Below are 15,658 nucleotides of genomic sequence, written 5' to 3' on the forward strand. Positions count from 1 at the left end.
GCATGAAGCTGGTTGAGAGAATGCCAATAGTGTGCAAAGCTGTCATCAAGGCAAAGGGTGGCTACTTTAAAGAATCTCAAATATAAAATGTATTTTGATTTGTTAAACAAAAAAAAGTCTTAACTTCCATATGTGTTATTTAATAGTTTTTAGATTTCTTCCCTTTGATTGTACAATGTAGAAAATAGTAAATTGAAAGAAAAAAACCCTTGAATGAGTAAGTGTGTCAAAAATGTTGTTGACTGGTACTGTATGTGTTCCACATTCCAAACGCAAACCTTTCTCAAGGTGATCATTGATTGGATGTGAAGTGATGGTGAGAGGAATCAAATGTTCTGACATCCATATGAGAAGTAATAGGGGTCATAATGGATTTGAAGCTAGGGCTTCACATATCTATATCTCCCCATTCATCAATTAAACATCTCAGAAGAAGAGGGAGTGGGAGACAGAGACTGGAGGACGTTGGTGTGATGATGCTGAAATCTGGATCCTTACCGCTCTTCCTGTTTGACCCATTTTCATCTGTTAATCTAAAGGCTGAAGGGTTAATCGTGCTAAAGGCTGAAGGGAGACCAGTGGTCCTGGAAAGGATACATTGACTTTCCTCCAAGCTTTTCCATAAAGAAAACTCCTATTGATACCTATGCTTGATTTACATACTCGACATGACCAAAAGTATGGACAACTACTCGTCAAAATCATGGGCATTAATATGGAGTTGGTTCCCCCTTTGCTGCTATAACAGCCTCCTCTCTTCTGGGAAGGCTTTCCACTAGATGTTGGAACATTGCTGCTATAACAGCCTCCACTCTTCTGGGAAGGCTTTCCACTAGATGTTGGAACATTGCTGCTATAACAGCCTCCTCTCTTCTGGGAAGGCTTTCCACTAGATGTTGGAACATTGCTGCTATAACAGCCTCCACTCTTCTGGGAAGGCTTTCCACTAGATGTTGGAACATTGCTGCTATAACAGCCTCCACTCTTCTGGGAAGGCTTTCCACTAGATGTTGGAACATTGCTGCTATAACAGCCTCCACTCTTCTGGGAAGGCTTTCCACTAGATGTTGGAACATTGCTGTTATAACAGCCTCCACTCTTCTGGGAAGGCTTTCCTCTAGATGTTGGAACATTGCTGCTATAACAGCCTCCACTCTTCTGGGAAGGCTTTCCACTAGATGTTGGAACATTGCTGCTATAACAGACTCCACTCTTCTGGGAAGGCTTTCCTCTAGATGTTGGAACGTTGCTGCTATAACAGCCTCCTCTCTTCTGGGAAGGCTTTCCACTAGATGTTGGAACATTGCTGCTATAACAGCCTCCTCTCTTCTGGGAAGGCTTTCCACTAGATGTTGGAACATTGCTGCGAGGACTTGCTTCCATTCAGCCACGAGCATTAGTGAGGTCCGGCACGGATGTTGGACGATTTGTCCTGGCTCACAGTTGGCGTTACAATTCATCTAAAAGCTGTTCGATGGGGTTGATGTCAAGTCTCTGTGCAGGTCAGTCAAGTTCTTCCACACTGATCTCGACAAACCATTTCTGTATGGACCTCGCTTTGTGCACGGGGGCATTGTCATGCTGAAACAGGAAAGGGCCTTCCCCAAACTGTTGCCACAAAGTTGGAAGCACAGAAAGGTCTAGAATGACCTTGTATGCTGTAGCGTTAAGAGTAGCGTTCTCCTGGCATCCACCAAACCCAGATTCATCCGTTGGACTGCCAGATGGTGAAGCGTGATTTATCACTCCAGAGAACACGTTTCCTCTGATCCACAGTCCAATGGCGGCGAGCTTTACCCCACTCCAGCTGAGGCTTGGCATTGCACATGGTGATATTAGGCTTGTGTGCGTGCGGCTGCTCGGTCATGGAAACCCATTTCATGAAGCTCCCAACTAACAGTTATTTTGGTGACGTTGCTTCCAGAGGCAGTTTGGAACTCGGTAGTGAGATATGCAAGCGAGGAAAGACGATTTTTACGCACTTCAGCGCTCTGCGGTCCCGTTCTGTGAGCTTGCGGGACCTACCACTTTACGGGTGAGCCGTTGTTGCTCCTTGACGTTTCCACTTCACAATAACAGCACTTACAGTTGACCGGGGGCAGCTCTAGTAGGGCAGAAATTTGAGGAACTAACTTGTTGGAAAGGTGGCATCCTATGACGGTGCCATGTTGCAAGTCACTGAGGTCTTCAGTAAGGCCATTCTACTGCCAATGTTTGTCTATGGAGATTGCATGGCCGTGAGCTCGATTTTATACACCTGTCAGCAACGGGTGTGGCTGAAATAGCCAAATACACTAATTTGAAGGGGTGTCCACAAGATGTATGGGTGGTGTATAGGTGATGTATGGGTGGAGTATATGTGGTGTTTAGGTGGTGTATGGGTGGTGTATGGGTGGTGTATGGGTGGTGTATTGGTGGTGTATATGTGGTGTTTAGGTGGTGTATAGGTGGTGTATTGGGGGGTGTATAGGTGGTGTAAAGGTGGTGTATAGGTGGTGTATAGGTGGTGTATAGGTGGTGTATAGGTGATGTATAGGTGCTGTATAGGTGCTGTATAGGTGATGTATAGGTGGTGTATAGGTGATGTATAGGTGGTGTATAGGTGCTGTATAGGTGGTGTGGTGTATAGGTGGCGTATAGGTGGTGTATAGGTGGCGTATAGGTGGTGTATAGGTGATGTATAGGTGGTGTGGTTTATAGGTGGTGTATAGGTGGCGTATAGGTGGCGTATAGGTTGTGTATAGGTGGCGTATAGGTGGTGTATAGGTGGCGTATAGGTGGCGTATAGGTGGCGTATAGGTGGCGTATAGGTGGCGTATAGGTGGCGCATAGGTGGTGTATAGGTGGCGTATAGGTGGTGTATAGGTGGCGTATAGGTGGTGTATAGGTGGCGTATAAGTGATGTATAGGTGGTGTATAGGTGCTGTATAGGTGATGTATAGGTGGTGTATAGGTGGTATATAGGTGGTGTATAGGTGGTGTGGTGTATAGGTGGTGTATAGGTGGTGTATAGGTGGTGTATAGGTGGTGTATAGGTGGTGTATAGGTGGTGTGGTGTATAGGTGGTGTATAGGTGGTGTATAGGTGGTGTGGTGTATAGGTGGTGTATAGGTGGTGTATAGGTGGTGTATAGGTGGTGTGGTGTATAGGTGGTGTGGTGTATAGGTGGTGTATAGGTGGTGTATAGGTGGTGTATAGGTGGTGTATAGGTGGTGTATAGGGGTGTATAGGTGGTGTATAGGTGGTGTACAGGTGGTGTATAGGTGGTGTCCACATGGTGTATGGGTGGTGTATAGGTGGTGTATAGGTGGTGTATAGGTGGTGTACAGGTGGTGTATAGGTGGTGTATAGGTGGTGTACAGGTGGTGTATAGGTGGTGTATAGGTGGCATATAGGTGCTGTATAGGTGGTGTCCACATGGTGTATGGGTGGTGTATAGGTGGTGTATAGGTGGTGTATAGGTGGTGTATAGGTGGCGTATAGGGGGTGTATAGGTGGTGTATAGGTGGCGTATAGGTGGTGTATAGGTGGTGTATAGGTGGTGTATAGGTGGTGTATAGGTGGTGTGGTGTATAGGTGGTGTATAGGTGGTGTATAGGTGGTGTATAGGTGGTGTATAGGTGGTGTATAGGTGGTGTATAGGTGGTGTGGTGTATAGGTGGTGTGGTGTATAGGTGGTGTATAGGTGGTGTATAGGTGGTGTATAGGTGGTGTATAGGTGGTGTATAGGGGGTGTATAGGTGGTGTATAGGTGGTGTACAGGTGGTGTATAGGTGGTGTCCACATGGTGTATGGGTGGTGTATAGGTGGTGTATAGGTGGTGTATAGGTGGTGTACAGGTGGTGTATAGGTGGTGTATAGGTGGTGTACAGGTGGTGTATAGGTGGTGTATAGGTGGCATATAGGTGCTGTATAGGTGGTGTCCACATGGTGTATGGGTGGTGTATAGGTGGTGTATAGGTGGTGTATAGGTGGTGTATAGGTGGCGTATAGGGGTGTATAGGTGGTGTATAGGTGGTGTATAGGTGGCGTATAGGTGGTGTATAAGTGGCGTATAGGTGGCGTATAGGTGGCGTATAGGTGGCGTATAGGTGATGTATAGGTGGTGTATAGGTGGTGTATAGGTGGTGTATAGGTGGTGTATAGGTGGTGTATAGGTGGTGTATAGGTGGTGTATAGGTGGTGTTTAGGTGGTGTATAGGTGGTGTATAGGTGGCATATAGGTGATGCATAGGTGACGCTGTCCTATGGTTGTGGTTGTGTTTCAGTACCGCGATCTATAGAGCACCCGTGGTGGGAACGGAGGGAGAGCGGTGACTTTGATGAACTCAACCTCATCCTGCAGGAGAGCAAGACGCTGGGCAAGGCTCTGGAGAACCTGTCACGTAGTGAGTACAGTAACTAAAATCTAGTACTGTACCCTAAACACTAATGCTGTACCCTAAACCCTCAACTCTAATACAGTAGCCTAATCCATAGTACGAAACCGTAAAGACTAATAATGTACCCTAATTCCTAAACCCAAGGCTCTACAGAACCTCTCCCATAGTGATGGAGATAATACCTATACTACCTCCTGAACCGTAGTACTAATACCTATACTACCTCCTGAACCTTAGTACTAATACCTATACCACCTCAGGAACCTTAGTACTAATACCTATACCAACTCCTGAACCTTAGTACTAATACCTATACCAACTCCTGAACCTTAGTACTAATACCTATACCAACTCCTGAACTGTAGTACTAATACCTATACTAACTCCTGAACCGTAGTACTAATACCTATACCACCTCCTGAACCGTAGTACTAATACCTATACCAATTCCTGAACCGTAGTACTAATACCTATACTACCTCCTGAACCGTAGTACTAATAACTATACTACCTCCTGAACCGTAGTACTAATACCTATACTACCTCCTGAACCTTAGTACTAATACCTATACCAACTCCTGAACCTTAGTACTAATACCTATACCAACTCCTGAACCGTAGTACTAATACCTATACCAACTCCTGAACCTTTGTAAATACAGACTACAGTTTTGTGCTTGAAAGTTCTGTGGCATTTTACCTCCCGCTGATTCCCTTTTCTGCTCTTCACAGGTATCGCTGTTTCTGATGAACTTGATCAGGTAACTACTTACAACTGCAGTCATGTTTCTTTTTAATGTACAACATGAAAATGATTGTTTGTTGGTTTTTGTGTGTAGCTCAGTTGGTAGAGCATGGTGCTTTCAACGCTAGGGTTGAGGGTTTGATTCCCACGGGAATATGTGTGTGTCTGTGTGTGTCTGAAAATAATGACATGCAACAATCTCATGGGACCGTGAAACTTCAATAAGCTCCTCTTTCTGTAGTACGGCTGGTCGGGTGTAGATGTGATTCACAGCAGAAAAATCTTTTTATACACTGTCTGGCCCTGGTTCTACCTCAACACAATAATGAGAGAACTCAGTTTGTAGGGAGACAAATAACATTTGATTTGATCACTGGGGCCAAGCTTCCTGACATCCAGGACCTATATACTAGGCGGTGTCAGAGGAAGGCCCATAAAATTGTCAAAGACTCCAGTCACCCAAGTCATAGACTGTTCTTTCTGCTATCGCAGGGCAAGCGGTACCGGAGCACCAAAGTCTAGGACCAATAGGCTTCTTAACAGCTTCTACCTCGAAGCCATAAAACTGCTGAACAGTTAATCAAATGGACACCCGGACTATTTGCATTGACCTCCCCCCACTTTGTTTTTACACTGCTGCTACTCACTGTTTATTATCACTTTACCCCTACCTACATGTATAAATTATTTAGACTAACCTGTACCCCCGCACATTGACTCGGTACCGGTACCTCCTGTATACAGCCTCGTTATTGTTATTTTATTGTGTTACTTTAAAAAGTTTTTACTTTTATTTTATTTGGTAAATATTTTCTTAACTCTTCTTGAACTGCACTGTTGGTTAAGGGCTTGTAAAGTAAGCATTTCACAGGTACTTTACCTGTGAAATGCTTACTTTACAAGCCCTTAACCAAATGCTTACTTTACAAGCCCTTAACCAAATACACTTGTTGTATTTGGAGAATGTGACAAATACAAATGTATTTGGTTTGATTTGAACAGCACCTTGTCTCTTCGGAGAGCCCTAAAATAGTGGGCAAGACAAATTTGTGAAAAGCTTATGAAGGTATTTTGGTTATTTTTGGTTATTTCGGTTGACAAATGTAGTGCACTCTATAGTGAATAGGGATCCATTTGGGACTCAGGCAGAGATATTGCAGTTGTGTTTTCGATGGTGAGTCCTCCAGGTGGATAGTTTTGTGTTTGCCTGTATGCCTGCAGCTAGACAGAGGGATTGTTTTTATTGCGTTGAGGTTTGGGTTGCATTGAGGTTTTGGTTGTATTGATGTTTGGGTTGTATTGATGTTTGGGTTGTATTGATGATTGGGTTGTATTGATGTTTGGGTTGTATTGGGTTGTATTGATGTTTGGGTTGTATTGGGTTGTATTGATGTTTGGGTTGTATTGGGTTGTATTGATGTTTGGGTTGTATTGATGTTTGGGTTGTATTGATGTTTGGGTTGTATTGGGTTGTATTGATGTTTGGGTTGTATTGATGTTTGGGTTGTATTGGGTTGTATTGATGTTTGGGTTGTATTGATGTTTGGGTTGTATTGATGTTTGGGTTGTATTGGGTTGTATTGATGTTTGGGTTGTATTGATGTTTGGGTTGTATTGATGTTTGGGTTGTATTGATGTTTGGGTTGTATTGGGTTGTATTGATGTTTGGGTTGTATTGGGTTGTATTGGGTTGTATTGATGTTTGGGTTGTATTGGGTTGTATTGATGTTTGGGTTGTATTGATGTTTGGGTTGTATTGATGTTTGGGTTGTATTGATGTTTGGGTTGTATTGGGTTGTATTGAGTTGTATTGATGTTTGGGTTGTATTGATGTTTGGGTTGTATTGGGTTGTATTGATGTTTGGGTTGTATTGGGTTGTATTGGGTTGTATTGATAATTGGGTTGTATTGGGTTGTATTGATGTTTGGGTTGTATTGATGTTTGGGTTGTATTGGGTTGTATTGATGTTTGGGTTGTATTGATGTTTGGGTTGTATTGATGTTTGGGTTGTATTGATGTTTGGGTTGTATTGATGCTTGGGTTGTATTGATGTTTGGGTTGTATTGATGTTTGGGTTGTATTGGGTTGTATTGATGTTTGGGTTGTATTGATGTTTGGGTTGTATTGATGTTTGGGTTGTATTGGGTTGTATTGATGTTTGGGTTGTATTGATGTTTGGGTTGTATTGATGTTTGGGTTGTATTGATGTTTGGGTTGTATTGGGTTGTATTGATAATTGGGTTGTATTGGGTTGTATTGGGTTGTATTGATGTTTGGGTTGTATTGGGTTGTATTGATAATTGGGTTGTATTGGGTTGTATTGATGTTTGGGTTGTATTGATGATTGGGTTGTATTGGGTTGTATTGATGTTTGGGTTGTATTGGGTTGTATTGATGTTTGGGTTGTATTGGGTTGTATTGATGTTTGGGTTGTATTGATGTTTGGGTTGTATTGATGTTTGGGTTGTATTGATGTTTGGGTTGTATTGGGTTGTATTGATAATTGGGTTGTATTGGGTTGTATTGGGTTGTATTGATGTTTGGGTTGTATTGGGTTGTATTGATAATTGGGTTGTATTGGGTTGTATTGGGTTGTATTGATGTTTGGGTTGTATTGATGATTGGGTCGTATTGATGTTTGGGTTGTATTGGGTTGTATTGATAATTGGGTTGTATTGGGTTGTATTGGGTTGTATTGATGTTTGGGTTGTATTGCGTTGTATTGATGTTTGGGTTGTATTGGGTTGTATTGATGTTTGGGTTGTATTGATGTTTGGGTTGTATTGATGTTTGGGTTGTATTGATGTTTGGGTTGTATTGATGTTTGGGTTGTATTGGGTTGTATTGATGTTTGGGTTGTATTGGGTTGTATTGATGTTTGGGTTGTATTGATGTTTGGGTTGTATTGATGTTTGGGTTGTATTGATGTTTGGGTTGTATTGATGTTTGGGTTGTATTGATGTTTGGGTTGTATTGGGTTGTATTGATGTTTGGGTTGTATTGATGTTTGGGTTGTATTGGGTTGTATTGATGTTTGGGTTGTATTGGGTTGTATTGATGTTTGGGTTGTATTGATGATTGGGTTGTATTGGGTTGTATTGATGTTTGGGTTGTATTGGGTTGTATTGATGTTTGGGTTGTATTGATGTTTGGGTTGTATTGATGTTTGGGTTGTATTGATGTTTGGGTTGTATTGATGTTTGGGTTGTATTGATGTTTGGGTTGTATTGGGTTGTATTGATGTTTGGGTTGTATTGATGTTTGGGTTGTATTGATGTTTGGGTTGTATTGATGTTTGGGTTGTATTGGGTTGTATTGATAATTGGGTTGTATTGGGTTGTATTGGGTTGTATTGATGTTTGGGTTGTATTGGGTTGTATTGATAATTGGGTTGTATTGGGTTGTATTGGGTTGTATTGATGTTTGGGTTGTATTGATGATTAGGTTGTATTGGGTTGTATTGATGTTTGGGTTGTATTGGGTTGTATTGATGTTTGGGTTGTATTGGGTTGTATTGATGTTTGGGTTGTATTGATGTTTGGGTTGTATTGATGTTTGGGTTGTATTGGGTTGTATTGATAATTGGGTTGTATTGGGTTGTATTGGGTTGTATTGATGTTTGGGTTGTATTGGGTTGTATTGATAATTGGGTTGTATTGGGTTGTATTGGGTTGTATTGATGTTTGGGTTGTATTGGGTTGTATTGATGTTTGGGTTGTATTGATGTTTGGGTTGTATTGATGTTTGGGTTGTATTGGGTTGTATTGATGTTTGGGTTGTATTGGGTTGTATTGATGTTTGGGTTGTATTGATGTTTGGGTTGTATTGATGTTTGGGTTGTATTGATGTTTGGGTTGTATTGATGTTTGGGTTGTATTGGGTTGTATTGATGTTTGGGTTGTATTGGGTTGTATTGATGTTTGGGTTGTATTGGGTTGTATTGATGTTTGGGTTGTATTGATGTTTGGGTTGTATTGGGTTGTATTGATGTTTGGGTTGTATTGATGTTTGGGTTGTATTGATGATTGGGTTGTATTGATGTTTGGGTTGTATTGCACTTCAGTCATTCTCATGATGTCTCATGATACCTCCCTCTTGGTTTTGATAGCGTCTATATTTAATATCTGGCAAGGAAGTATCATCGTCAAACATTTTGAATGTAATGTCCATATGACAATCTCTCTCTTTCTCTCCCTTTCTCCCCCTCCGTCCAGAATCTGGGGGGGTATAACTCAGTGCTGCAGCCCAGGGTGGTGGGGGAGTGGGTGGGCAGGGAGGAGGAAGACCCCGACCCACTGGCAGCAGAGATGCTCCAACCCCCAGTCCCCAGAACCAAGACTGAGGCTTGGGGGAGCGCTGATTGCAGCCCTGCCGGAAGGTAGGAGAGAAAGGGAAGGGTGTATGTGTGTGTGTGTGGAGGAGAGGGGAGGAGTGTGTGTGTGTGTGTGTGTGTGTGTGTGTGTGTGTGTGTGTGTGTGTGTGTGTGTGTGTGTGTGTGTGTGTGTGTGTGTGTGTGTGTGTGATTGATTTATGCTCTAGCTGGAATAGAGAGGGGTGACTTTGTCTTTGTCCTGAAAGGCACCCTAGTCCCTATATAGTGCACTACCCATAGGGCTCTGGTCATGGGCTCTGGTCAAAGGTAGTGCATTATAAAGGGATTGGGGTGACGATTGGGACGCAGACTTGTTTGTCGTCATTCCAGTAGCCTCAGGAATACCCCTTGGAATCAGCAGCTTTAATCCTATTTCACAACCAGGATCAAACTTCTGTTTTGAATGACGCTGTACCCAATTTACCACTGACTACTACAGCTAACCTCATTTAGCTAGGCTCCAGACGCTTTTTACATTCCCAAGTTATTGCTAGCCTGGTCCCAGATCTGTTTGTGCTCTTTCCATCTCCGTTGCTCTCCTTCTTGAAGCCAAACGTTTAGAAAGCCAGACTGTTCGTCATGACGGTTAGTGACAATGAGTTGGCATGATGGCACAAACCGACTGGCACTCAGGCTGACAAAGTCGGTCTATGTAAGGGGATACCTGTCTTCTGGTGTTATATCACCCCACTACTATTAAAGTAATCCAATCTAATCTAAATGAATGTTTTTGTAAAACTGCACAGGTCCCCCTCCTCTCTCTCCAAGGCCCGCTTCCAGATGTTGCCGTGGTGATATTAACTGTGGGATTGTGAGGAGGCGGTGTTTGTGTGTGTGTGTGTGTGTGTGTGTGTGTGTGTGTGTGTGTGTGTGTGTGTGTGTGTGTGTGTGTGTGTGTGTGTGTGTGTGTGTGCGCTCCGTGTTAGGTGACCATTTGGGGATGTAGCTAATTAGAGAGGATCAGATATTAAATCATAAATCACACACACACACACACACACACACACACACACACACACACACACACAGCTTTTTTAAACCTCATTAGGTTACTCTATCGTTTGATTAGTGGGGACATCCTGTTGTTTGGGGTACCAGATTGGGGAAAGATGTGTGTGGGATGTATTAGAATATATCGGGAATATATTATAATATAATTATATTATAATTATAATATATACTGAACTTATATGTGCCAATTAAGATGGAACATTTCTGGGGTGTTTTATTTCAGATGATGAAACATGAGACCAATACTTTGCATGTTGTATTTATATTGTTGTTCAGTACCTTGGGAACTATTTAGTTCAGTTACAGCTTCACTTTATCAAATATTTTATTACGTTTACATCCTTATTCTAAAATGGAGTTAACAAAAAAAAACTATTCTCATCAATCTACATACAATACCCCATAATGACATCACAATACCCCATAATGACATCACAATACCCCATAATGAGATCGTGAAAACAAGTTTTTAGATTTTTTTTTTGCAAATGTATGAAAAATTAGAAACAGAAATACTTTATTTACGTAAGTATTCAAACCCTTTACTATGAGACTTGAAATTGAGCTCAGGTGCATCCTGTTTCCCTTGGTCATTCTTGAGATGTTTCTACAACTTGAATGGAGTCCACCTGTGGTAAAATTGTTTGGACATGATTTGGAAAGGCACACACCTGTCTATATAAGGTCCCACAGTTGACAGGGCATGTCAGAGCAAAAACCAAGACATGAGGTTGAATTGTCCTTAGAGTTCCCGAGACATGATCATGTCAAGGCACAGATCTGGGGAGTGTACCAAAACATTTCTGCAGCATTGAAGGTCCCCAAGAACACAGTGGCCTCCATCATTTCTAAATTGCAGAAGTTCACAACCACCAAGACTCTTTCTAGAATTGGCCACCCGGCAAACTGAGCCATCTGGGGAGAAGGGCCATGGTCAGGGAGGTGACCAAGAACCTGATGGTCACTCTGACAGAGCTCTAGAGTCCCTCTGTGGAGATAGGATAACCATCCACAAGGACAACCATCTCTGCAGCACTCCACCAATTAGGCCTCTGATGAATGCCAAGCGTCATGTTTGGAGGAAACCTGGCACCATCCCTACAGTGAAGTATGGTGGTGGCAGAATCATGCTGTGAGGATGTTTTTCAGCGGCAGGGACTGGGAGACTAGTCACGATCGAGGCAAAGATGAACGGAACAAACTACAGAGAGATCCTTGATGAAAACCTGTTCCAGAGCGCTCAGGACCTCAGACTGGGGCGAAGGTTCACCTTCCAGCAGGACAACAACCCTAAGCACACAGACAAGACAACACAGGAGTGGCTTCAGGACAAGTCTCTGAATGTCCTTGAGTGGCCCAGCCAGAGCCCGGACTTGAACCCGATCAAACATCTCTGGAGAGACCTGAAAATAGCTGTGCAGCGACGCTCCCAATCCAACCTGACAGAGCTTGAGAGGATCTGCAGAGAAGAATGGGAGAAACTCCCCAAATACAGGTGTGCCAAGCTTGTAGCGTCATACCCAAGACGACTCGAGGCTGTAATCGCTGCCAAAGGTGTTTCAACAAAGTACTGAGTAAAGAGTCTGAATACTTATGTACATGTGATATTTCAGTTTTTTTTATTTTATAAATTAGCACAAATAAAAAAAAAACATTTTTTGATTTGTCATTAAGGGGTATTGTGTTTAGATTAATGAGGGGAAAAAAACGATTTAATCAATTTTATAGTGAGGTTGTAACGTAACAAGTCAAGGGGTCTAAATACTTTCCAAAGGCACCGTATAATACAATAATATATAATAATATACATTGAACAGAAATATAAAACGCAACATGTAAAGTGTTGGTTCTATGTTTCATGAGCTGAAATAAAAGATCCCAGAAATGTTCCATACGCACAAAAAAGCTTCTTTCTCTAAAATGTTGTTCACCAATGTGTTTACATCCCTGTTCGTGAGCATTTCTCCTTTACCCAAGATAATCCATCCACCTGACAGGTGTGGCATATCAAGTAGCTGATTTACAACAGTATGATCATTACACAGGTGCGCCTTGTGCTGGGGACAATAAAAAGCCACTCTAAAATGTGCCGTTTTGTCACAACAACACAATGTCGAAGAAAATCTCAGGAATGTCCACCAAGGATCACCACATCAGGGAAGCTCATCTGCGTGCTCGTCGTCCTCACCAGGGTCTTGACCTGACTGCAGTTTGGCGTCGTAACCGACTTCAGTGGGCAAATGCTCACCTTCAGTTGGATGAATTACGGTTTCTATGGCAGACAGCGTGTAAGGCGTTGAGTGAGTGAGTGAGTGGTTTGCTGATGTCAACGTTGTGAACAGAGGTGCCCCATGGTGGTGGTGGGGTTATGGTATGGGGCAGGAATAAGCTACAGACAACGAACGCAATTGCATTTATCGATGATAATTTGAATGCACAGAGATACAGTGATGAGATCCTGAGGCCCATTGTCGTGCCATTCATCCGCATCCATCACCTCAAGTTTCAGTATGATAATACACGGCCCCATGTCACAAGGATCTGTACACAATTCCTGGAAGCTGAAAATGTCCCAGTTCTCCCATAGCCTGCATACAGGTTTTCAATTGTCTAGTAGTCTCTGTCTCTGTCTTTCTCACTCTCTCTGTCAGCTTTGGTGCCAGTCTGTTTCACCTGTAGCCAATATGTTTGGCATGACTAAGGAGCTGGCTAGGACAGAGACACACTGACAATGATAATAATAATAACCGTTTTTTCACCTTGTCAGCTCTGGGATTCAAAACGATCAACCGTTACTGACTGACGGAAAGCTCTACCCGCTAGGCAACCTGCCACCCTTTGTCCTGGACATCTAAACGTACCAGGAAAAACTCTTGGCTGTGGTTATAATATCCTATCCAACGTCTAACCTAACCTAGGTCCCCTCTAACTCATCCCCTTCGTAGTTTAACCCTACCCTCCCTGTTTGAACCACTCCCCTTCCTGTTGTAACCACTCCCCTTCCTGTTAACCACTCCACTTCCTGCTGTAACCACTCCCCTTCCTGTTGTAACCACTCCCCTTCCTGTTGTAACCACTCCCCTTACTGTTTGAACCACTCCCCTTCCTGTTTTAACCACTCCCCTTCCTGTTTTAACCACTCCCCTTCCTGTTGTAACCACTCCCCTTCCTGTTGTAACCACTCCCCTTCATGTTTAAACCACTCCCCTTACTGTTTGAACCACTCCCCTTCCTGTTGTAACCACTCCCCTTCCTGTTGTAACCACTCCCCTTCCTGTTGTAACAACTCCCCTTCCTGTGTCTGCAGTGGGAAGAGTAAAGGGTTGAAGCAGCAGCAGCAGCCACCCACAAGAGGCTCCTGGCGGCCATGTTGTCCCAAGATTCCTTTGACTCCGCCCCCTCACTCACTGAGGAAGAGATGGAGGACGAGGACGACGTCATGGAGCTGCTGGGTCTGTCTTCTTCCTTCCTGTTCAATAATACTAACAAGTACAAAAACAAATCAGACCCAATACAGATTCCCTGATTCACAGATACCAATGTCAAAACACATCAGTGACATTAATGACTATTTTTACTGAGGGTCATTGAGCTTCCTCACTACGGCTGACATGGAAAATACAACATGGATAATACATGTAACTAGATAGTCACACACACACACTCTCTACCTCTCTCTCCTCCTCTCTCTCTCTCTCTCTCTCTACCTCTCTCTCTCTACCTCTCTCTCTCTCTACCTCTCTCTCGCTCTCTCTACCTCTCTACCTCTCTCTCTCTCTCTCTCTCTCTCTCTCTCTGTCTCTACCTCTCAATTCAATTCAATTCAATTAAATTCGCTTTATTGGCATGACATAACAATGTACATATTGCCAAAGCTTATTTTGGATATTTACAATATAAAAATAATAAAAATGAGAATCAAAATTGTCAACGGGACAACAGTAACAACAATAACCAAGGGTCAAAATAACCATACATTCAACAATAACAATAAGCATACAGTAGAGGACATGTGCTGGTTTATTGGTCTGTCAGACACTGTCCATCAACTTATGGCAGGCAGCAATGTAGTGCGCTGCCAACACACAGCTCTCTGCGTCCTCCCCCAACAGGACGGGTAGCCTATCCTCAAATTTGGGAAAATGACACTCTCTAATAGTTTTATATTTTTGACATTTTGTCAGGAAATGCAGCTCCGTCTCAGGTTCTGCTGTTGTGCAGTGGTTACACAGCCTTTCCTCTACAGGGAGCCCTCTCTCTCTGTCTCTCTCTCTCTCTCTCTTTACCTCTCTCTCTCTTCCTCTCTCTCTCTTTACCTCTCTCTCTCTACCTCTCTTTACCTCGCTCTCTTCTTCTCTTTACCTCTCTCTCTTTACCCCCCCCTCTCTCTCTCTCTCTTTACCTCTCTCTCTCTTCCTCTCTCTCTCTCTCTCTCTCTCCTCTTTACCTCTCTCTCTTACCCTCTCTCTCTCTCTCTCTCTCTTTACCTCTCTCTCCCTTCCTCTCTCTCTCTCTTAACTCTCTCTCTCTACCTCTCTTTACCTCGCTCTCTTCTTCTCTTTACCTCTCTCTCTTTACCCCCCCCTCTCTCTCTCTCTCTCTTTACCTCTCTCTCTCTCTCTCTCTTCCTCTATTCCTCTTTCTGTCTATCGTTCTCTCTCTCTCTCTCTTCCTCTATTCCTCTTTCTGTCTATCGTTCTCTCTCTCTTTCTCTCTCTTCCTCTTTCTCTCTTCCTCTTTCTCTCTGTCTATGATTCTCTCTCTCTCTCTTTCAAAATTCAATTCAAAGGGGCTTTATTGGTAAACAAGTGAAATAAACAAATGTAACAGCATCAACTAAAGAGTATTAGAATTTAACAGTAAATAAAAACCAAAAGCACTAAAAAGGTTTCAAAAAGATAAAGACATTTGGTATATGGTATATTATCAGCTGTGTACAGTATTTTAGCAATGTGCAACTAGTTGTAGTACGAGTAGTAGAGGTAGATAAATAGACATATAAATATTGGAGGTATTTACAATGGTGTTTGTTCTTCACTGGTTGCCCTTTTCTTGTGGCAACAGGTCACAAATATTGCTGCTGTGATGGCACACTGTGGTATTTCACCCAATATATATGGGAGTTTATCAACATCGGGTTTGTTTTT

General features: G+C 42.8%; 1 pseudogene; it reads left to right on the forward strand.

The window, feature by feature from the left end:
• LOC106579704 (uncharacterized protein C8orf34 homolog) overlaps positions 1 to 15,658 on the forward strand; it is a 168,437-nt pseudogene that overhangs the window by 71,018 nt on the left and 81,761 nt on the right.

The sequence above is a fragment of the Salmo salar genome, chromosome ssa19, assembly GCF_905237065.1.
Source record: "Salmo salar chromosome ssa19, Ssal_v3.1, whole genome shotgun sequence".
Taxonomy (NCBI): Eukaryota; Metazoa; Chordata; class Actinopteri; order Salmoniformes; family Salmonidae; genus Salmo; species Salmo salar.